The sequence below is a fragment of the Triticum urartu genome, chromosome 2A (assembly GCF_056163025.1).
Source record: "Triticum urartu cultivar PI428250 chromosome 2A, HENAU_Tu73, whole genome shotgun sequence".
In the NCBI taxonomy this organism is placed as follows: domain Eukaryota; kingdom Viridiplantae; phylum Streptophyta; class Magnoliopsida; order Poales; family Poaceae; genus Triticum; species Triticum urartu.
Genome location: NC_141874.1, coordinates 79,443,388 through 79,466,926, shown reverse-complemented (window position 1 = coordinate 79,466,926; position 23,539 = coordinate 79,443,388). Strand labels below are relative to the sequence as shown.

General features: G+C 47.6%; 1 long non-coding RNA gene across 3 annotated transcripts; it reads left to right on the top strand.

Moving 5' to 3' along the window:
• Nucleotides 1-272: 272 nt before the first annotated feature.
• Nucleotides 273-2,866, top strand: LOC147983897 (uncharacterized). 3 transcript variants are annotated; one of them, XR_015615017.1, is made up of 5 exons: nucleotides 273-685; nucleotides 1,192-1,290; nucleotides 1,369-1,425; nucleotides 1,903-2,063; nucleotides 2,179-2,866. It is a non-coding gene; the product is annotated as an uncharacterized LOC147983897 (long non-coding RNA). The 3 variants fall into 3 exon arrangements; XR_015615015.1 differs by having other exon boundaries at nucleotides 273-909; XR_015615016.1 differs by lacking the exon at nucleotides 1,369-1,425 and having other exon boundaries at nucleotides 273-909.
• Nucleotides 2,867-23,539: the final 20,673 nt, after the last annotated feature.

Below are 23,539 nucleotides of genomic sequence, written 5' to 3'. Positions count from 1 at the left end.
ATCTATACTACTATTAATCTATATTTATATCTATACTATTATTAAACAATCAAACTAATTCTTTCTTAAAACCACAGAGAAGATGTACACAGCTTGATTAGCACCGTTAGATTAGACCCACTAATGGTTAAGATTAATTTAATTCCGTGTCAAATGTGCAATTAGCAATTTACTATGGCTGACCGCGCTTCTCCCGCAGAGGAATATTCCACGCTGCGCCCGCATATAACGCTTCCTCAACGCAAAAATCATGCTAAACCAGAGGAGGAAAAGCGCTCTCCAACTCACGACCCGCATCGTCTCCATGCTTGGCTCGTGAGAGAACCCTAGCCGCCGCTCCTGCCTTCCCTTGCTCCTTGCGGACGGATTCCAGGCCGGCAAACGCGAGCTCTCCTCACCGGTGCCGTGGGCTGCCTCTGCACGCCCGGCCAGCTGCTGTCCGTGGAGGCGCGCAACAGCGCGCCAAGCGGTCCCCAGTAGCTGGACTGTTGGAGCCGCCCAGTCCGCTCGGGCGCTCCGGTGCCGTGGTCTGCCTCTGCTCGACTGGCCTGCTGCTGTCCACACATGCGCACCACCGGCCAGCAGCGTGCCGAGCGCCCGAGCCTCCCCTCTTAGCCGGACTGCTGGAGCCGCCCAGTTTGCTCAGGCACGCTGCTGCTGAGCCCATTGTCTTCTTCCGAGAGACGTACTCCTATCCCCCATACCCTAATCCCCCAATCCCCCATGGTTGCTCACTTGCCGTGAATCTCTGATTTAGACAAATGTCAATATTTTCGGCACAAATCTGAATTTGTCTACACCCGGAAGCTCCTCCTATCCTTCAAGCTACTTTGATTCAGTGGAGTCTCGAGGCTGCAGGCATGCGGCAACCTCGGTTAATTTGTCCAGAGACAGGAGTTAGGCAGCCATGTAATTTTTTATTTGTACAATACTACACCAGCATGTAATATGTTCAATTATTACCCGTGCCATATAGAAATACATATGGGCAGTAGTCACTAGATTAATTTTTATTGCAAAATTATTGAAGATTTTTATTATACAGCAACACAACTAGAACTTCTCAAGGTTTTCAGTATGCTTGTGCTTCCACATTGATCTATTTCTATATGGTATTCGCAACTATGACACCATGTGGTGAGAAACTGGTTGTTTGGGCATCTTCATGTATTTCATGATTCCATCTTGCAGGTGCACGTCAACAGCGGTGCGTACAGCCGGTGGACGCTTGGGTCCTTCGTCAACGGTGAATCCCATAACAATCTTGAAACATGATGGAACCATATCCAGGTAAAAAAAAAGGTGTTTTGTGAAATTTTCATGTGTTTATTGTACCTCAATTTTTCTTAATTGCTCGTTGGTGTATAGTGATACACTATGAAGTAAGTTATCCGGCCCGCACAAAGACCCGTCAAGCCTGCAAAGGTAGTTTCACCGCTGAAACTGCATTTTTTCTATCATATACACTCAAATGTTTTGCATTTCCCTTGGGATTTGGGTGGATTTGAACATAACGTTTGTTTGAATTGAATCGTGCTGCATAAGAGGTAGGAGAAAATTAGCGGGCGGCTTCAGACCCTTGGTTAGTGGTTGATGTCTTGATGATTCGTTCTGCTGCAAGATGTTTTGAAACAACCATTGGTCGTTACTCATTAGGTGTTGTCTCCATTGCTATTTTACTGTATGATAAAATAATTATGGATGTTTCTTACAAATACTTGGTCATTAGGTGTCACAGTTCTTAATTGACTGTTTGGAAGTAATCGGGATACTAAAATTATCATCAAGCGTTGTTTCCATTCTTTATTATTGTTCATACCAAGCTAAAAGAAGATATCTTGCAAGTAAGTTTGATATACTCGTGATACATCTTGATATATATGATATCCTCGCTGCTTTTAGGATGACAGTGTGGACTTGGATGGAACAAAGAGTTGATCAAAACCGACACCATGTATTCTTATGGATGTATGAGCCATCTCACTGTAGGTGGACCTTTTCTCGCCAGCACGACTTACTTTATTTTATGCTTTGTTGAGTGTAATCTCCAATTTCGTTTGCAGGTATACCATTACTCTTCTCATGGTCTTGCAGATGCACCACATATAGCTTTTCAGCCTTGCAAATTAGATATTTCGATTGATACATGCATATTGTTGGGTGTCTGTCATCCTTCAGGGTGAGATGCAGACCAAGGACGACCACTTGACGCAGAGGGATGCATGGTTGTGTAGCGGCTTCGGTTGCACATCTCATGTAACTGCCGGGATCGCGGAGAAGTGGTGGTGACAACACATGAGTGACCTAGATGGTGGCGATACTTGTGCATCCGATCTCAAGCTTCAGGGTGAAGAGCCTAGGTCTGGCCCAAGGTGGTCATACCTAGCAATGGCAATGTTTTTTTACGTTGTTATCTTGTTGAAGGCATTGTTGGATATGTTTGGACTAATTCTTTAGGGTGCAAACCTAGATTCTTGGCTTGTTGGTTGGATCTGGTGACAACGGTGCTTGAGCGTCACTCCCTTCTTGAAGGCGTTGTTGTTTAAGAACCTCGTCGTCCATGTGGCGTCATGAGATGGTTGGCGTGGATATGATCATTGTTGTAGTTTGCAATCGCATATCTATTTTTTGGGGTTTTATTTTTTATTTTTGCCTACGCATAGCTTTGGTCTTATATGACTGCTATTTGCCGGCGTGTTTTTGTGTGTGCGCTGTGAGTTGGTTTTGTGCATCCTAACTATGCAGATGCTGAGTATGTGCTAATTATGCTTGTATCCTCTTGATGCTTCATTATGAGGCATAAAATCCACCTTTGTAAAAAAGCATGTCTATTGTTGGAATATTGGTGCATTGAAAAGACTATGGGTGGAATTAACAGTTGACTGAAAATATGAAAAAAGAGTCAGGATGCTTTGCCAGCTCTTCTTGGAGCTTCTCCTAATTTCAACAAGGTAATTTTTAAGATTTCTTACAATTTTGCATTCCATTGTTTTATCGGAATCACTTATCATCTACACTATTGCACAAAAAAACCCTTGCATAATTAACCAGAGGAGGAACTTGAAGAATTGGAGGGAGCAATGTGTTAGATCAGGTTAATGTTTGATTTTCTATTAGTTCAATTTGTAAATCTTAATGTCTATTTGGAATAATTCCCTGGTGCACGTTGAATACTCTTAACATACAAAACTGGATTTTTGCATATGATTATAATATTAGTCAAGACGTGCGTGCACGTGCACGCTTACTAGTTATTAACTTACAGAAAAACAATAAACCGAGTCAGCCTAATTACTAGCAGCTTTACGCAGGCAACAGGATCCGGCTTGCCTGCTCCCTCCCCATGCTTGCATCCGTGTTCCCACTTCATCCTACGGTTGTCTTTTTTTTCTTTCTAATCTAATCATCTTCTCCCTGATTTTAAGAGGATGGGGCCGAAGTCTTATTTTATTCCAATCAAATCAAGCCATGTATGCGGGAGCATGGATGGGCGCACGCGTAGGGAGCAGGCAAGTATCGTCCCACGCAACACACACACACACACACACACACGGTAACTATCGCTATAGAGAAAAATCACCAAGCATTGCGCATCGAGTCCAGGTCGCCTCCATCGTCACATCGTCTTCTCTCGCCTCCTCGTTCTTCCCCATTCCGTAATCACCGCCGACAGTGGGGCGCCACTCTCCTCTTAAGATTTTCTAGCCATTTGAAAGCAATTAGTGAAGGATGAGATCTTAATTTATTGAATCCCTCCTTGATCTTCTAGAATCCCGTCCTATATATCCTCCATAGGTTAGTCTTTCTTATTATCTGATTCAATTTGATTCATTCTCCTTCATTCCCCATAGGCTTGACTTGAGAGAGAGAGAAAAGGTGGGAGAAGGGATAAAATGTTCAAGGTGTGGAAAATAATCCCTTGATATATGTCATGTTGGAACCAACCTCTTTTGGATTCCCAAAGTGTCCCTAGAAATTTATTTAATGGTCCAGCAACATTTGAAATTGGCCTTTTCAATTTTTAAAAATAGCTGGACACTCCCAAATGCTTTGGAACTTTTTGTAGCAACCCAGAATGTTGCGCTGTATTTTTATGCCAAATTTTGTATTAAAAAAAACTCATTTAGTATCTCAAATAAAATGCAAAGTAGGAAGCAAATAATCAGTTAAAAAAAGTAAAAGACCTAAACTACTGGTGAACTGGGCTCTAGGTCAACAGTGGGAGCCCAGCCCACCTCGCCACCTCCTCCTTCCTACTGCTCATCAGGAGCGCCGTGGACGTGTGAGCCCCGTCCATGGTCGCGGATGGCCACACGTCGTCCATCCCGTGGCTCCCCGACGCATATAAGGTCTTCCCGAGCCCCGGGCAAACACTAGCCACTTCCTCCTTCATTTCTCGCGCCGCTTCTTCTTCCCCCGCGAGAGACCGAGCCACCATCGCCATGGCTCCGGTGTAGCCGCGCCCACCTTCGTCCCCGCGTCGCGCCTCCCTGTCCATTCGCCTCGCGGGCGTCTTCTTCACAGTCTACGCCAAGCGCCTGGAGCCGGGGACCACGTCAGTGCTCGCTCCACCGTCGTCTTCCACTGTCAGACGCATCGGAGCTCGTCGTCGATCTGCGCCGCCCCGAGCACCTCGAGTCGCCCTCGGGCCTTCTCTGCAACGACCGTGAGCTCACCTCCGATTCCCCCCTCTACTTAACCCCTAGTTCGTCCCAAGCTAGCTCCCCACCGTAGCCGCCGTGCCCGTGCGCGACACCGTCAGAGCTCGTGCTCCCGCACGCCTATGGTTGCGTCCCCGCGCCCGCGCCCCACCCCGTCCGTGTGCGCGCCCCACTGCGCCCGGCTAGGCCCGCCGTTGCCTGTCGCCACTCGCCGCCATCTGCTGCTCGTGCTATGCTGCTACTGCTGCTTCCGCCGATGGCTGCTGCTGCCTGCTGCGAGCTACGCTGCTGACTGCTACTTCTTCTGCTTTGCTCTACTGCTATGCTGATGCTGCCCCCTGCGCCAGCCCGTGCCCCGCCTTTCCCCCGTGACCGCACGCCCGCCGGAGCTCTGCCGCACGGGCCGCCCCCTGCAACCGCCTCCTCCTCGTAGCGCCGCTCCGCCCTGCCCCGCAGCACCGCCCGCAGCGCCGCGCCATGTGTGGCCATCGACATGCGCATCCCTGGCCGCGCCGATCGCCCCATCCAGCCACGCCTCGCCGGCCGTCTGGGCCTCCGCTTGCGCCCCGGGTTCGCTCATACGGGCGCTCGCGCCCAACGCCCGGTACCAGCCCCGGCTGGCCCCCTGAGGCACTGCCAATAGGGCCCCACGCCCCTGTGTAAAAAAATAGGTTAAAAAAAGGTATAATAAAATATAATTAATTAATTAATTAACTTAATTAACTAGGATTAATTAGCCTAATTTCATGATTAGTTGAAATCTGGATTAATTAGCTAAACCTACTGTATGACAGGGGCCCCACCCCCTATTGACCAGTCAACGTTGACTGGTCAATAGGGACCCCTGGACCCACATGCCAGCCGATGTGTACACTTCTGTGGATATAGAGGTGGGTACCCATAGCAATTTACTAATTATTTTCGAATTAAAGTAAATTCAGAAATTGTTTAAATCTTTGAAAAATCGTAGAAAATAATCCGTGACTCGGATGGAAAACTTTTATACACGAAAGTTGCTCAGAAAAATATGACGAATCCGAATACGCAGTCCGTTCAACTGCCACGCATCCCTAGCATAGCGAACCTGCAACTTTCCCCCTCCATTTCATCTATATGAAAATGCCAAACTTCGGGAAAACATTCTCGAATGTTTTTTCCCCTTTGCCGGTATCGTGTAGCACTGCGTTAGGACACCCCTAGCATCGCGTCTTGCCATGTCATGCATAGTATCGCACTTGTTTGCTCTATATTTATTGTTTCTTCCCCCTCTTCTCTCTGGTAGACCTTGAGACCGCTACTGATGCTGCCCCTGTGATCGACTACGTCGATGACGACCCTTCTTCCCTTTCATCGGAGCTTCCAGGCAAGCCCCCCCCCTTTGATCATCCCGATATCGCCCCATTCCATTCTCTCATACTTGCATTATATTTTGCTACTGTAATTGACTGCTCCTATTCTGATGCAGAGCCTGCTTTTGTAAACTGCTTATTGTTACCTACCTGCTTATCCTAAACTGCTTAGTATATGTTGGTTAGTGATCCACCAGTGATCCACTAGTGACCCCCACCTTGTCCTTGTTGCCCCTGCTTCATCATCGACGACTCGATCAACATGATCGGCGACCAGAGCCCGACACCTCACATCACATCATGCCCCTTTTGTTGCTCGACTCTACAGAGCTACTATCGGGTGCCGAGGGTGATACCTCGCAACGCACTCCTGATGATAACTCTGTAGTGTAGCTATTCGGTCGTGGTCATCGAGGGTGGTTCCTCCTTCACCATTCCCAATACGGCTCTGTCCTACAACACCTCAAGTGTGAACCTCGAGGGTGGTTCCTCATATGTTCACCTTGATGATTACATCGAGTGGAATCCATCGAGGGTGATTCCTCGGGTTTCCCCCTTGATGTTTTGGACACACGGTTACCCGGACTTTACTGAGACCATTGTTGAAGTCGGGTCGGCCCTAAGGGGTACCCGCGAGTTGATGTGAAAGTCGGACGGGCCCGTAGAGCACCCGTGAGTTTTCTACGTGGCACAGCCGGGAATTCTGGGCCCTTGCCGTAAGTCCATGAGACGGGGCGACGTGGTCGCATTACCGTGAGTCTCTACTTGTCTTCGCGAGCCCCCAATGCACTAACAGGTTTGGGTATTTGTTCTGAGTTGGCCTCTGGCCTTTACGCACTAACCACCACGGGAGAATAGTTATGGGCCTCGATGTCGCAATATCAGCCGAAGCTTTGTCAGACGTCCAGTTCAGCATGGCGGCATGGTCGGATCGCGTCGACCATCCGAGGTGGCGCTGGTATTCACCCTGCGCGCAATGACCCGGAGTGCAACGGGCGATGGGCCCAAGACCCCAGAGCGCTTATGATGTAGACCGACGAGGACCTCTCTGCTGAGCCTAGGTAGGGTTGCGACGTGTTGATCTTACGAGGCCGGGCATCACCCAGGAAAGTGTGTCCTGCAGGGAAGTTATATATTCGAATATTGTGTCCACGGTAATGGACGTTCAGACTTGTATCCTGATCTTATATAACTAGAATCGGATACTTGAGACATGTGATGGATATGTGGCTCCGAGATTGCTTTCTCGCAGGGAGTCGAGGAAGGATCTCTGGACGTTAATACTACAACATGTTTGTTAAATATAAACTGCTATTCTATACTCTTGTGAATGGTGCAAGATGGTTGGAGCTGCTTGAAGATGCTAGTCTTCGATAGGCTAGGCTTTCCCCTATATTATGGCATTCTGCAGTTTAGTCCATAGATACAACCCTTCCATTTGATACCAATGCATACTTAGTATAGATCTGATGCTTGCGAGTACTTTGGATGAGTACTCACGGTTGCTTTGCTACCTCCTTTTCCCCTTTCTTCCTTCTTTCCAGTTGTTGCAACCAGTTGGTGGATCCCGGGAGATAGATGCCACCGCCGACGGATACTACTACATGGAGGCCGCCGAAGACCAGGAGTAGTTAGGAAGTCCCAGGTAGGAGGCCTTGCCTCTTCGATCGTCGTTGCTTTTGTGTTTGCCTTCTTAAGGCATCCTTGTCTAACTTTATGTCTGTAGTCAGATATTGTTGCTTCCGCTGACTCTTGTGTATCGAGCTTGTATTCGAGCCCTCGAGGCCCCTGGCTTGTAATAAAGCTTATATTATTTTAATTTGTGTCTAGAGTTGTGTTGTGATATCTTCCCACGAGTCACTGATCTTGGTCGTACACATTTCGTGCATGATTAGTGTACGGTCAAATCGGGGGCGTCACAAGTTGGTATCAGAGCCGACTGCCTGTAGGAACCCCCTTTCCAAGTCCATGGCCGAAGTTGAGTCTAGTTCTTGAAAAACTATTTTACTAACATGGTTGTGCGGCTTACGGGCCCCATGTCGCCATCGGGTGGTATTAATATATTTTATTCCTCGTCTATACTCTGGGAATCTAACCGCTCTTCCATTCGGGTTAAATGATTTTACTAACTCTAACACTAGGTGTCGGTGTCAAAACCGGCGGATCTCGGGTAGGGGGTCCCGAACTGTGTGTCTAAGGCGGATGGTAACAGGAGGCAGGGGACACGATGTTTACCCAGGTTCGGGCCCTCTTGATGGAGGTAATACCCTACGTCCTGCTTGATTGTTCTTGATGATATGAGTATTACAAGAGTTGATCTACCACGAGATCAGAGAGGCTAAATCCTAGAAGCTAGCCTATGGTATGATTGTATGTTGTCCTACGGACTAAACCCTCCGGTTTATATAGACACCGGAGGGGGCTAGGGTTACATAAAGTCGGTTACAAGGGAGGAGATCTGCACATCCGTATTGCCTAGCTTGCCTTCCACGCCAACTAGAGTCCCATCCGGACACGAGACGAAGTCTTCAATCTTGTATCTTCATAGTCCATCAGTCCGACCAAAGGATATAGTCTGGTTGTTTGGAGACCCCCTAATCCAGGACTCCGTTAGTAGCCCCTGAACCAGGCTTCAATGACGATGAGTCCAGCGCGCAGTATTGTCTTCGGCATTGCAAGGCGGGTTCTTCTCCAAATCTTGAATATCTGTTAACTAGTGTCCGGTTCCCATAAATGTTGGACTTCTTGGCTTCTGTGCCTAATAAGGGCCATCTTCCACGCGTCGAGCGAATGCGAGGAGCCAGGGCGTTTTTACATTCGCCTCCCTAGCCAGGTAAATAAATTGTCTATTAAAGGGATGGGGATTCTTAGATCCAATCCACACCATCCTCCCCCAGCGAGAATATATCAGAGCGCGCTCGGAAAAAATCCATTCCATCATGGCCGACCACCGCAGCTCCTCCTCCCGCCCCCGTAGCCCTAGGCCAGGTGATTGGGAGAGGTGTTCCGTCCCGCACAGTCATTTAGTAGAGCTGCAGACCCTGGGATTTCTCCCTCCAGCGTATATGGTCCCCGTCCGAGCCGGGCTCGCCACCTATAATGGCGGGGAGCAAGCAGAGAGATTCCCTAGCCCCTCTAAGGGGGAGTGGGTGTGCCTTGTCCCTTACTTACTAAGGGGACTCGGATTTCCAATTCATCCGTTCCTCCGCGGGCTCCTGGAGTTTTACGGTCTCCAACTGCATAATTTCACCCCTGCTTCCAAATTACACATCGCCGATTACGTTGCCCTTTGCGAGCTATTTTTGGGCTGCGAGGCTCATTGCGAGCTGTGGAAAAGGTTATTTTTCCTTGTGCCCCGCACACAGAAGGGGTCACTTTATCAGGTGGGCGAAGCCGAAATATGGCGCATCGCCGAGACCGGATACCTATCTGGCACTCCAAAGAAGACATCCGAAGACTGGCCTTCGGAGTGGTTTTATATGGAGGACGTCCCCCTTCCAGACCCTGTTCGGCGGGGTCTTCCTGAGTTCAACAATGCTCCTATGAAGAAATGCCGAAGCTGGCGCCCACGGAGCCCCCAGGAGGAAGACAACGGAGAAGTCCTTTACCTGATGAACCGGATTAAAGCGCTGGCTCAATCAGGTTTGACAATAAACGAGGTTATGTCAATATGCATAATGCGGGGAGTGCAACCACTTCAATATTGAGGGCACCCCTGTGGTGTTTTAACGGGGAAGATGATGCCACCCGTTGCGGGCGTAAGGGACCAGCTGCTGCTTTAGCAAAAATTCTGTCCGAGTTGTTCAAGGGAGAGGAAGAGGAGTTCATTCGTATCAAGCCACGCGATGGATTCTCCATGTACAACCCTCCAAGCTGGGTGAGTTATACCTGTTTACTCCCATTCTTCCCGCATTCTTCGTCGTAGGTACTCACCTTGCCATCTTACGGCAGGAACTGCGAAAAGCTGTAAGGGAGGTCAACAGCCCATCTCCATAACCAGAGGACCCTGGCCGGGCCCTCGGTCCCGGACTCAAAGAGGATCCGGACATATTCGTGGAGCTGATAGACAGGCAATTCTATCAATTGAGCTGCGATGACGCCATGGTGGCCATAACGGCCGACTATCCCGGACTGCTCCCTGCATCGCACGTAAGAAAAACCAAAATCCCAACTCCAAAAATAGGATCCCCCTTTAGACACTTCACCTACCGTACACATATGGTGTTTTAAAGGGAAGGCATTCGGGATGCCGTGCCGAACCCGCAGCAACTCGCCAACAAGAGGCATCGAAGCTGGGTAGGCCAAAAAGGAAGGCGGTCAGGACGGAGACGCCGGCGCAGAGGTATGACACAAAACCTCGCTCCGTGGTTGTCGTCTTTCTCAAAATGCAACGACGTCCATGTTTCTTTAATAGAAAAAACGCTCGCCGGACTATATCCGAAGAGGCTGCCGATCACGCCTCCACCAGTCGGGCTCCAGGGCCGGACATAGAGGTGGAAGCCAACATGGGGCGGACGCCGGATGCTCCTCCTACAGAGGATGCGGATGGACTATCCGCTACAAATTCAGAAGTGGAGAGCGCCATGAATCACAGGCGTCGCCGGGCTGTACTCTGTGACGCTTGTTTCTCGCTAGAGGCATTTGATGCCTTCAATTCTGGAGACACGTACATCCGTGCTGCTCAAAATGGTCTAGCCAGAGCCACGGACCAGTATGTCAGGGATATACGGGTAAGCAAATCTGACGATTATATGTATCAGTAGCCCCTGAGACTTGAAACAGTTGACGCAACTGATTTAAGGATCATTATTTATGCAGGTTCTTACGGAGAAGAATTTCCAATTGTCTCAAGAGCTGGACGAGTGCAAGGCCCAGCTGGAAGCCGCTGTTGCTGCATTGAAGGAGTCCAAAAAGGGTCCCCCTGGTAACGCTTTTGTCTATTGCAAAGAATATGGGTACCAGGTAGTATGTGGCACGTATGCACACCTAACAATAGATGTTGCAGGTGGCCCTGGAGTGAATCCAGAGGCCGTGGAGGCAGATACGGCACGTGATGATCGACAGCGAAATGCTGGCGAGCGCGTGCTAACGCGAGTCAGGCAGGAGAAAAATGATCTCCAAGACACCAATATCTGGCTGGGCGTGGAACTGAAGGATGTCTGAGCCCAGCTTGTGGACTCCGTGAAGGAGAATAAACGGCTTCGGCGCGGCATTTTTAGTAAGTGCTTGAACGAACTTTTTAAAGGAGTTCGGCGAAGAAGCCTGCTAACAGCGTTATGTCTGCAGGTATACTGACGGGTCGTCCCGTGGAGGAGATGCCCGGGTCTTCGGGTTATCTTCTAACAGAGCTCTCACAACTGCACGAACAAGTTCGACAGGTGATGCAGGGTATTGCCCAAGCCTTGTGGCCATCCGCGTCCCCGCCAGGAGGCATGGGGGAGCTTATAGAGGAGCTCAAGGGAGCGCGGCGGCGCTTCCGATTATGGAAGATATCAGCCTGCCGACAAGGTGCAAGGGAAGCCTGGGCTATGGTGAAGACACGATATACCAAGGCTGACCCAAACCACATGGCCGAGGTCGGACTTGTGGGGCCTGATGGGAAAGAGATCCCCGTCAGTTTAGTGTATGATCAAGTAGAATTAGCCGCGAAGTATTCCCATCAGGATTGTAGGCTAGACAGCCTGTTGGATGGTATAGAGGAAGAATTTAATCAGTCTTAGTGACTGTGTACTTCAAGTGACATATGTAATGTCCCTAGCCGGATTGTAAATCATTTGTCATGGCGGACCTTTTCGCTTCGACCTCTGGACCCGATAGTCTGGAGTGTATCCGAATACCCACTCGGTTATGTAAAAACCGGGGTATGCATGGAAACCAGGCGTAGGGGTCATAAGTGCTTGAACAGACAAGTACCCAACTAGCTATGTTATATTACATGGATAGTAAGAAACATCTTCCAGGGAGAATAGTTCTGTTAAGGGTTCCTTTCCCTGGGTACGCATGCCCTAATGTGCATGTCCGAACTGCGAGACGCAGGCTAAAAACATCTGGGGGCGTGTAGTAAATTAAATGAAAGTCGTCTTTTATTCACCGACCGAATATTCCCTTAAGAACGCTAGCTTTCGGCTTCACCCAGTCTGAGGTACACGTCCGGCTGACCCGACAGTAACAATCGCAGAGGTGCTCCCCTTATGCCGTAGCCGAATTAACGGGAACGTAGGGCATAAATACAAGAGCCAGGCAACCCAGCTTGGCCAAAACTTAAGTCATATCGATGCATATATTGGCAAAAAAGGTACATGCGGAAGAATAACACATGTGCGGGGCATAAAGCCCAGAAAGATAATTAGATTAAGCTTCTGTATAAGAAGCCCCCAGGTATATTGAGCGTGGTTAGCGCGTCAAGATTGTGTAACCAAGACACAAGTTTAGCCCTTTAGGGCCTTGAAGAGAAAAAAAGAGAAAGAAAGAGAGAAAAAACAGATGCGCAAAAAATTGATGGAGGTAAGGAGACGAACATAGAGTCCGGCGCTAGGCGTAGAATCTTCGGAGTCTGGCTGCGTTCCATGGGTTTGGCTCGAGTCGGTTATCCGATGCATCCCGCAGACGGTACGCTCCGCCAGTTAGAACCTGGTCGATAATGAAGGGACCTTCCCATTTGGGCTTGAGCTTGTTATTTTTCTTCTCCGGCAGGCATAGAACCAGTTCGCCAACGTTATAGGTTTTGGCCCGCACTTCTCTGCTTTGATACCTTCGAGCCTGTTGCTGATAGAATGCGGAACAGGCTTTTTCCACGTTGCGCTCCTCCTCCAGGGCATCCAAACTGTCCTGCCGATCGAGCTCGGCCTCTCTTTCTTCGTACATGCGCACTCGAGGTGAGTCATGAATTATGTCACAAGGCAGCACCGCCTCAGCGCCGTACACCATAAAAAACGGTGTGTATCCAGTAGTGCGATTCGGCGTGGTCCGCAGGCCCCATAGTACGGAGTCGAGCTCCTCTACCCAATGAGTGTCTGATTCCTTTAAGGACCGCACTAATCTGGGTTTAATGCCGCTCATGATAAGACCATTCGCTCGTTCGACTTGACCGTTAGTTTGCGGATGATAGACAGAAGCATAATCGAGCTTGATGCCCATGTTGCTGCACCAAAATTTCACCTCGTCGGCTGTAAAGTTCGTGCCGTTGTCAGTGATGATGCTGTGGGGGACGCCATAATGGTGTACAACCCCGGATATGAAGTCTATCACCGGTCCAGATTCAACCGTTTTGACAGGTTTGGCTTCTATCCATTTGGTGAATTTATCCACCATGACCAGTAAGTATTTTTTCTTATGGGTTCCCCTTTGAGGGGTCCGACCATATCAAGCCCCCAGACAGCAAAGGGCCAAGTAATGGGGATTGTTTGGAGGGCGGTAGGTGGCATGTGTCTTTGGTTTGCAAAAAGCTGGCAACGAACACAATGTTGTACCAGATGCTGTGCATCTGCCTGGGCCGTCGGCCAATAAAAACCTGTACGGAAGGCCTTGCTTACAAGGGCCCGGGCTGTGGCGTGGTGGCCGCCGAGGCCGGCATGGATTTCTGCCAAAAGCTTCCGCCCTTCCTCTTTGGAGATGCACCTTTGAAGGACTCCGGCTGTGCTTTTCTTATAAAGCTCGCCCTCGTGGACCTTGTAGGCTTTAGATAGCCGCACTATGCAACGTGCCTCATTTTGGTCCTCGGATAATTCCTGCCTAGTTAGGTAGGCCAGGAATGGTTCTGTCCACGGGGCGATGACGGCCATTATCACGTGGGCTGAAGGTGTTATTTCGATGGCAGAGCCTCCGATTGTGTCAGAGTGTTCGGTATCTGGGGTTGTGGCCGGGTACGGACTATTTTTGCCGGTGTCCCCTTCCCATACCACGGATGGTTTAAACAATCTTTCCAGGAAGATGTTCGGTGGGACAGGGCCGCGTCTAGCGCCGATACGGGCGAGGATGTCCGCCGTCTGGTTGTTTTCCCGAGCCACATGGTGGAATTCAAGCCAACCAAGCTGACATTTTGAGGATGGTGTTGCGATATGCTGCCATTTTTGGATCCTTGGCATCGAAGTCTCCATTTATTTGGGATATTGCAAGGTTCGAGTCCCCACGCACCTCTAGGCGTTGGATGCCCATGGAGACTGCCATCCGGAGACCGTGTAATAGGGCATCGTATTCGGCTGCGTTATTGGAGTCTGTGTATAGTATTTGGAGTACGTATTGCACTATATCTTCGGTGGGGGACGTTAGGACGATGCCAGCCCCCAGACCAGCCAACATTTTAGAGCCATCGAAGTGCATGATCCAATTGGAGTATGCGCCATACTCTTTAGGGAGTTCGACTTCCGTCCATTCGGCGACGAAATCGTCCAATACTTGCGACTTAATGGCTCGCCGTGGTTTGTATGTTATGTCGAATGGGAGGAGCTCGATGGCCCATTTGGCAATCCGACCCATGGCATCGTGGTTGTTTATTATGTCATTGAGTGGTACTTCGGAGGCCACCGTGATTGAACACTCTTGAAAGTAGTGTCATAATTTTCGGGATGCCATGAATACCGCGTATGCTATCTTTTGATAATGTGGGTACCGTGATTTGCATGGAGTGAGGACGGTGGATACATAATATACCGGCTTTTGAAGTGGGAATTTATGTCCGTCCATCTCTCGTTCGACGACGAGCACTGCGCTTACAACTTGATGAGTTGCCGCTATATATAATAGCATTGGTTCGCCAATAGTTGGCGCGGCCAAGATTGGGTTGGTGGCCAGGATGGCTTTTATTTCTTCCAGTCCGGCCGTGGCTGCGTCTGTCCACTCGAAGTGTTCGGTGCGCTGAAGAAGGCGATAAAGGGGAAGTGCCTTTTCTCCTAATCGGGAGATAAAGCGGCTTAAAGCCGCCACACATCCAGTTAATTTCTGGATTTGCTTGAGGTCAGTTGGGATAGCCAATTGTGACAGAGCTCGGATTTTAGCCGGATTTGCTTCAATTCCTCTACTGGAGACAATGAAGCCCAGGAGCTTTCCGGCGGGAACGCCGAAAACGCATTTTTCCGGATTGAGCTTAATGTCGTATGTTCGGAGATTGGTGAACGTGAGCCTCAAGTCGTCTATTAAAGAGTCAACGTGTCTGGTTTTAATGACCACATCGTCTACATATGCCTCCACAGTCTTACCGATCTGCTTTTCCAGACATGTATGGATCATGCGCTGATATGTTGCGCCGACGTTTTTGAGCCCGAAGGGCATTGTGTTAAAACAGAAGGGGCCGTATGGCGTGATAAATGCCGTTGCGGCTTGATCAGACTCTGCCATCTTAATCTGGTGGTAACCGGAGTATGCATCGAGGAAGCACAATGATTTGTGTCCTACGGTAGCGTTGATGATTTGATCGATGCGAGGGAGTGGGAAGGGATCCTTTGGGCAAGCCTTATTAAGGTCTTTGAAGTCGACGCATAGGCGCCAGGATTTGTCCTTCTTTGGTACCATCACCAGGTTTGCTAGCCAGTCCGGATGTTTTATTTCTTTAATAAATCCGGCCTCCAGTAGCTTGGCTAGCTCCTCTCCCATGGCTTGTCGCTTAGGTTCAGAGAAACGCCGAAGAGTCTGCTTGACCGGCTTGAATCCTTTTAGAATATTAAGGCTATGCTCGGCCAATCTACGTGGGATTCCTGGCATGTCTGAAGGATGCCAGGAGAATATATCCCAATTCTCGCGCAGAAACTCCCGTAGTGCGACGTCTACAGCGGGGTTTAACTGTGCCTCGATGGATGCTGTTTTTGTGGGGTCCGTTGGATGGACTTGGAATTTGACTATTTCGTCCGCTGGTTTAAAGGAGGTGGATTTGGATCTTTTGTCTAGTATCACGTTGTCCCTGTCCACCGTGGAGCGCAACGCGGTTAACTCCTCCGCCACAAGGGCTTCGGATAATGCCTCGAGGGCTAGTGCGGCTGTTTTGTCTTCCGCGCGGAGTGCTATGTCCGGATCACTAACTAGAGTGATGATTCCATTGGGTCCAGGCATTTTGAGCTTCATGTACCTGTAATGGGGTATGGCTTGAAAAATCGTGACTGCCTCCCGCCCTAGAAGGGCGTGGTATCCGCTACTGAACGGGGCCACTTGGAATGTAATTTCTTCGGACCTGTAATTCTCCGGAGCGCCGAATACCACATCAAGTGTGATTTTTCCAGCGCAACGTGCCTCCCGACTAGGGATGATTCCTCGGAAGGTCGTACTGCTTTGCTCAATACGGTTGCTGTCTATTTCCATTTTTTGTAGAGTTTCCTCATAAATGAGGTTTAATCCGCTGCCGCCGTCCATGAGCACCTTAGTGAGCCGAAAGCCGTCCACAATTGGACTGAGGACCAAAGCGGCTGGTGTTCGGGCTGTTCGGAATTTAGGTTCATCACTGGCATTGAAGGTGATAGCCGTGTCGCTCCATGGATTTATTGCTGCCACGTGGCAGATTTCGGCAAGGCTGCGGAGTGCTCGCTTACGCCTATTATTTGAGGCGAAGGTCTTGAAGACCGTTAATACTGTATTGTTATTCGTGGGAAGGTGCTCTGAGGTATTTTGGGTGAGGAGATCCTCACCGCTTTTGGCCACCTGCCGGAGTACCCAACATGCTCTGAGGTTGTGTGTTGATATGGTATCCGCTGTACTATGGATTTTGCAGGGCCCGTTAAGACATCCCTCCAATACGGTTCCACGCCCTGTAGTGGGCTTTTGCTTCTTTGTAATTGAGTCGGGCGACTTATGAGAGTGCACCCTTTTAGTCCGGACTGGGGGTTTTGTCAGAGCCAGATTATCCCAAAATTGTGTTTGGGTTTTCCAGGCACTTTCCATCGCACAGTATTTCCGTACTATGGCTGCCAAGTCAGCGAAGTGTGTTATGTCACGACGACTTATGGCGTTGAGGACTCCCTTGTCCGTGCAATTGTTGCAAAAGAACGAAATTGCGTCTTCCTCGCGACTGTCCTTGACCTTGTTCATTACAAGGAGGAATCTGGCCCAATAGTGATGTACTGTCTCTTGGGGCGCTTGCCTAATGTGGGAAAGATCGTTTGTATCTGGGTGGGTGGATTTAAGTCCAGCCCTTGACCCAATCTGTGATCCCGGGGCAGGGGAGTTTCCGATCTTGGAAGTTCGGGCTCCGGGATGTTGCCCTGTGGGTTTGGTATGTGGCCTGATTCTGGATTCAGGGTTAGGGCATTGTCCTCCCATGAGCGAGTATCCGGCTCGGGGAGCTCAGGAATCCGGACATAGTTCGCCCTCAGGATAGAGGGAGAATCGCCGCATTGCTCCTCCACCACCGCTATCTGATGGGTGACTGGCGGAGAGTTAATCTCCCTTTGGTCGGGTTTAAGCCCAATACGATCGTAGTCTATAGTGACTCCCAGAGCGGCGATGCGATCCAAGAGCTCGTTCAAAGAGGAGAGCTCCATTGGATCCATCTGCTCGATGAATTTTGAGCTGATGTGGAGGCTATTTTCGATGACCCGAGAAGTCATCGTCTGCGCCGCGGCCGAGCGGGCGGTCATGATGAAGCCGCCTAGTCGGAGAGTTTGGCCTATAGCCAGGGCTCCCCTAGAGGTGATGTTGTCCTTGACAACGAGGCGAGCCATCCTCCTTATGATGACGACACAGTGGAACTCTCAATGAAAGCACCAATATCGGTGTCAAAACCGGCGGATCTCGGGTAGGGGGTCCCGAACTGTGCGTCTAAGGCGGATGGTAATAGGAGGCAGGGGACACGATGTTTACCCAGGTTCAGGCCCTCTTGATGGAGTAATACCCTACATCCTGCTTGATTGTTCTTGATGCTATGAGTATTACAAGAGTTGATCTACCACGAGATCAGAGAGGCTAAATCCTAGAAGCTAGCCTATGGTATGATTGTATGTTGTCCTACGGACTAAACCCTCTGGTTTATATAGACATCGGAGGGGGCTAGGGTTACATAAAGTCGGTTACAAGGGAGGAGATCTACACATCCGTATTGCCTAGCTTGCCTTCCACGCCAAGTAGAGTCCCATCCGGACACGAGACGAAGTCTTCAATCTTGTATCTTCATAGTCCATTAGTCCGGCCAAAGGATATAGTCCGGTTGTCCGGAGACCCCCTAATCCAGGAATCCCTCACTAGGTTCTCGTAAATACTTTCTCCTGGAGAGGCTCTCACTTCAGATGATTGCTTGGTGCACCAGAAAATTCTGAAGATACTCTCTGATGTTTTCCCGAGACCTTTGTGCCCTTTGTCGTTGTGATCCCTACCACTGATAAATCCTTGTGGGTAACATCCTACATTTGTCGTTCATACCTTCATCCCCAGTTGCTCTTGTTATTACAAGATGTCCTGAAATACTCTTCGATGTTTCGAGAATCCTTTATGCTTACTGCCCTGCAGTTCCTTGCCGCATGAATACCCCTACAGATATTTACTCGCGCTTACCGAGTATCCGTTCATCCATAGTTGTTCATGGGTTTCACAAGGTACTTTGAAGTACTAACCGATCTTCCGATAATCCTCTCCAACTATTGCTCTGCAAATACTTATCTGCTTGCATTATGGTTACTTCCATATGTCTAGCAATACTCATTAGCATCCTTTGTCTTTGTAATTTCGAGCATTTGATTCGATTTGTTTGTGAATGATCGCGATCATCAGTCCTATTTAGAATTCTTCCCTTGGTTCAGACATCACTCTGGACATGAGCTGGTGTTCAGTGAATCAAGCCTTGATTGATTGTCATTCTGAGTCTATTCAACTTATCCATCCTTAATCAGAGCGTTTGCTTCTGATCCCTTGATTTGGAAATCATAATTCCTTTGCATTTGAGCTTGAATTAGTCAGTTGTTTCTATAGTATGATCTTCTTGCATTCTTTCTTCTTATAGTTGAGTACCGATGCTCACATTAGATCCCTTGTGGACCACCAGATCCTTTGTTGGGTTTTACCCGACAATGTCCTTCATATTCAATAACCTTGTGAGCCTTTCCTCGGATACATAATTCCTTTGGTAAGTTGTATCCTCTGCTTCCTCAACCATGCTCTACTTCCGAGCTTGTGTTAATTACTCCTGAAGATTGCAGTATATGTTCCTAAGATACCCTGATGGGTTGAACCTATGCCTTCCATAATCTGTGTGAACTCGGAAACTTCTACGGGTCATACTCTACTGGTGTTATGCCAGTTAAAATCACAACACTACGGCATCGTCGAAGATGAGAAGTGGATGAAAGGTTATGCATTGGAGAAGTGGGAGTCAACCTTGAACTTTGTGTTCATTCCCATGGACACGATGTGGAACTTATCATGGAAGCTTCTTGTAATAATAATAATCCCCTTGTGATAAGTTCATCTTGTATCTATGTTTGGTCCTTTGCGACCGTGGTTCTGAACATATCGTTCTTTGATCCCATTTCTTGGACAAGTTGAAGTACTTGTCTTCCGGAGATCATTTCACCTGTCCAACCTCTATTCTGCTCTACCCTTGAGTACTATCCTCTGGTATCTTGAGAATATCACGGAAGTACATAACTTCTTATGAGTTTGATAACCCACAAGTATAGGGGATCGCAACAATTTTCGAGGGTAGAGTATTCGACCCAAATTTATAGATTCGACACAAGGGGAGCCAAAGAATATTTGAAGGTATTAGCAGTTGAGTTGTCAATTCAGCCACACCTGGAGATTAATTATCTGCAGCAAAGTGATCAGTAGCAAAGTAGTTTGATAGTTTTGATAGTAGTGACAGTAGCAATAGTAACAGTAATAGTGATAGCAGTAATTTTGTAGCAAGTGTAACGGTGATGATAGTAGTAGTTACTTAGCAGAAACAATATAGGATAAATTCGTAGGCATTGCCGTGACTTGTTGGATGATATTCATCATGTGACAGTTATAACCTAGGGCGATACGGCACTAGCTCCAGTTCATCAATATAATGCAGGCATGTATTCCGTAAATAGTCATACGTGCTTTATTAAAAGAACTTGCATGACATCTTTTGTCCTACCCTCCCGTGGCAGCGGGGTCCATATTGGAAACTAAGGGATATTAAGGCCTCCTTTTAATAGAGAACCGGAACAAAACATTAACACATAGTGAATACATGAACTCCTCAAACTACGACCATCACCGGGAGTGGGCTCGGTTGTTGTCACTCTGGGGTTGCTGGATCATAACACGTAGTAGGTGACTATAACTTGCAAGATCAGATCTAACACATGGATATAATGATGAATGCATAAACGGTTCAGACCTGAGTTCATGGCACCCGGGCCCAAAGTGACAACATTAAGCATAGCAAAGTCATAGCAACATCAATCTAAGAACATAGTGGATACTAGGGATCAGGCCCTAACAAAACTAACTCGATTACATGATGAATTTCATCCATCTCCTCACCGACCAGTGAGCCTACGAAGGAATTACTCACTCCCGGTGGGGAGCATCATGGAATTGGCGATGGAGAAGGGTTGGTGATGACGAAGAACGAAGATCCCCCCTCTCCGGAGCCCCAAATGGACTCCAGAGCTGCCCTCCCGAGGAAGAACAGGGCTTGGCGGTGGCTCTGTCTCGTGGATCGTAATAATTCTTTCTCCCTGATTTTTTTTCTGGAAATATGTGATTTTATAGTGTCAGGGTTGAGGTCTGCGGCGCCACCAGGTGGGTACAACCCACCTGGGCGCGCCAGGAGAGGGGGGCATGCCCTGGTGGGTTGTGCCCACCTAGGGACCCCTCTCGGATGGGTCTTGGCTCCAGTAATTCTTATTATTGATATAAAAAATCCTCGCAAAGTTTCGTTCCATTCCGAGAACTTCTATTTCTGCACAAAAACAACACCATTGTAGTTCTGCTGAAAACAACGTCAGTCCGGGGTTTGTTTCATTCAAATCATGCAAATTAGAGTCCAAAACAAGAGGAAAAGCGTGAGAAAAAGTAGATACGTTGGAGATGTATCAACTCCCCCAAGCTTAAACCTTTGCTTGTCCTCAAGCAATTCAGTTGATAAACTGAAAGTGAGAAAGAAAAACTTTTACGAACTCTTTTGCTCTTGTTTGCATAAATAAGCTTAAACAGCACCCAGGTTTTCGGCCAACATTATAACTAACCATGTCAATAATAACTCTTAAAGATTATAATGACTCATACCAATGACATAATCAGCTAGCAAGCAATAATAAGATATCTCAAACGGCAACACGTTGTCAAAACAACCATGATATAATATGACAATAGTGGTATCTCGCTAGCCCTTTCTGAGACCGCAAAACATAAATGCAGAGCACCTCCAAAGTTCAAGCAGCGACTAAACATTGTAATTCATGGTAGAAAAGATCCAGTCATGATGCACTAACATTAGCTACACACAATGCATAAATCATGAAAGTTGTGCTCTGCTTAGTTTCTGGCGCTTGTTTTTAGAAGGTGGTGACACAACATAAAAGTAAATAGATAGTCCCTTCATAGAGGGAAGCAGTGATTTGCAGAGGTGCCAGAGCTCAATTTTTAAAACAGAGGTAAATGATTATTTTGAGGCATGCACCCTTCTTATCCACTTCACGACCATCAGTTATCAACATCTTCCATGCTAAGCACGCTAGTGGCGGTTCCCAAGCGATAAGAGTAAAGGTTTTGACTCCATTGGGAGTTTTTGTTTGATTATTTCAGAGATGAACTCTTTTTCATGTTTGCAGTTTGGGACTGGGCATCCCTATTACCGCCCTTTTCTCGTACGATGGTGAGTGAATAAACACTCGACCTAAGAATAACCCGCTTAGCATGGAAGATACCGACCACCTCCTGTCGTTCCATGAATGATCCAGGCACACAAAAGGATAGTTTTTAGAAGTTTTTAGAGGTGGCACATGAAAATTTACTTAGAATGGCAGGGTAATACCGTATATAGGTAGGTATGGTGGACTCATCTGGAATAAACTTTGGGTTCAAGATTTTTGATGTACAAGCAGAATTCCCACTTAGTATAGGCGACGGTTAGCAATTTAGATTGAGAAGCGGCCAGCTAGAGAGCAACAATGATCATAACCATGCATTATGTACAAGTCACATTGGACACTAGCATGAGTAGGATATGATCACCATGAACATAAATATCATAGAGGCTTGATGGCAGCTAGAACTATGTCGGTATTTCCCTAGAGAGGGAGGGATGATGTAACACAGCGATGGTAGAGTATTTCCCTCAGTTACGAAATGAAGGTATTGAACTAGTAGGATGACCAAGCAACACAACATAAACATCACCTACACACAAATAACAAGACCTCTTAACCCGATGAGTTAAAGGGGTTGTCAATCCCTTTCGGGTAACACCGCCAGAAATTGGCAAGCAGACGTGAGATAAATTGTAATAGGTTGAAATAATGGATCACAAATAAATAAAGTGCAGCAAGGTATTTTTGTATTTTTGGTTTAATAGATCTGAATAAAAATGCAAAGGAAAAGTAGATCGCAAAGGTAAATATATGAGAAATAAGACCCGGGGGCCGTAGGTTTCACTAGTGGCTTCTCTCGAGAAAACAGAAAACGGTGGGTGAACAAATTACTGTTGGGCAATTGATAGAACTTCAAATACTCATGACGATATCCAGGCAATGATCATTACATATGCATCACGTCCAAGATTAGCAGACCGACTCCTGCCTGCATCTACTACTATTACTCCACACATCGACCGCTATCCAGCATGCATCTAGTGTATTAAGTTCATGGAAAAACGGAGTAATGCAATAAGAATGCTGACATGATGTAGAGAAGATCCGTTTATCTATATGGGGGTAGATATAGATCTCGTCTTTTTATCCTTACACTACTAGAAAAAAGCCTAGTAGTAGCGTGGGTTTAATGCCTATTAGTAGCGCGGGGAACCGCGCTACTAGTAAGGCGCTACAGCTATTACTTAGCAGTAGTGCGTGTGGCACACGCTAATGCTAAGACATATAGCCGCAATGCGTGTTTACTCCAGCGCTACTGCTAATCTAACTAGTAGTAGCGTGTTTCCTGTCCATCGCTACTAGTATTATTTTTTTCATTTTTCATTTTTAGTGTATTTATACACCGTTATACAAATTTTGGTATAATACCAATTATGAGGTTGTTATATCAATATGTCCATAACAGTGTGTCAAATGAAGGTGGATTAGGTTCAAGTGGAGGCAACATGTGGTGCATGTCAAAAGTATACTACTAATCCAAACTTGATCTAGTTTGGACTAGTAGTACTTTCGATGTGCACCACATGTTGCCTCCACTTGAATCTAATCCGCCAACACAAGCTATTTAATCATCATCATAGTCATTACCACCAACAGTAGCTATTTAATCATCATAGTCATAGTGTAGCACACATCATCATCTTCAAACTCATTCTAGCTAGCTAATCACGATCAACACTAGCTGCGGTAGCTATCTAATCACCACCAACACCAGCTAATAATAATCATCATAGTCATTACCACCAACACTAGCTATTTGATCATCGTAACT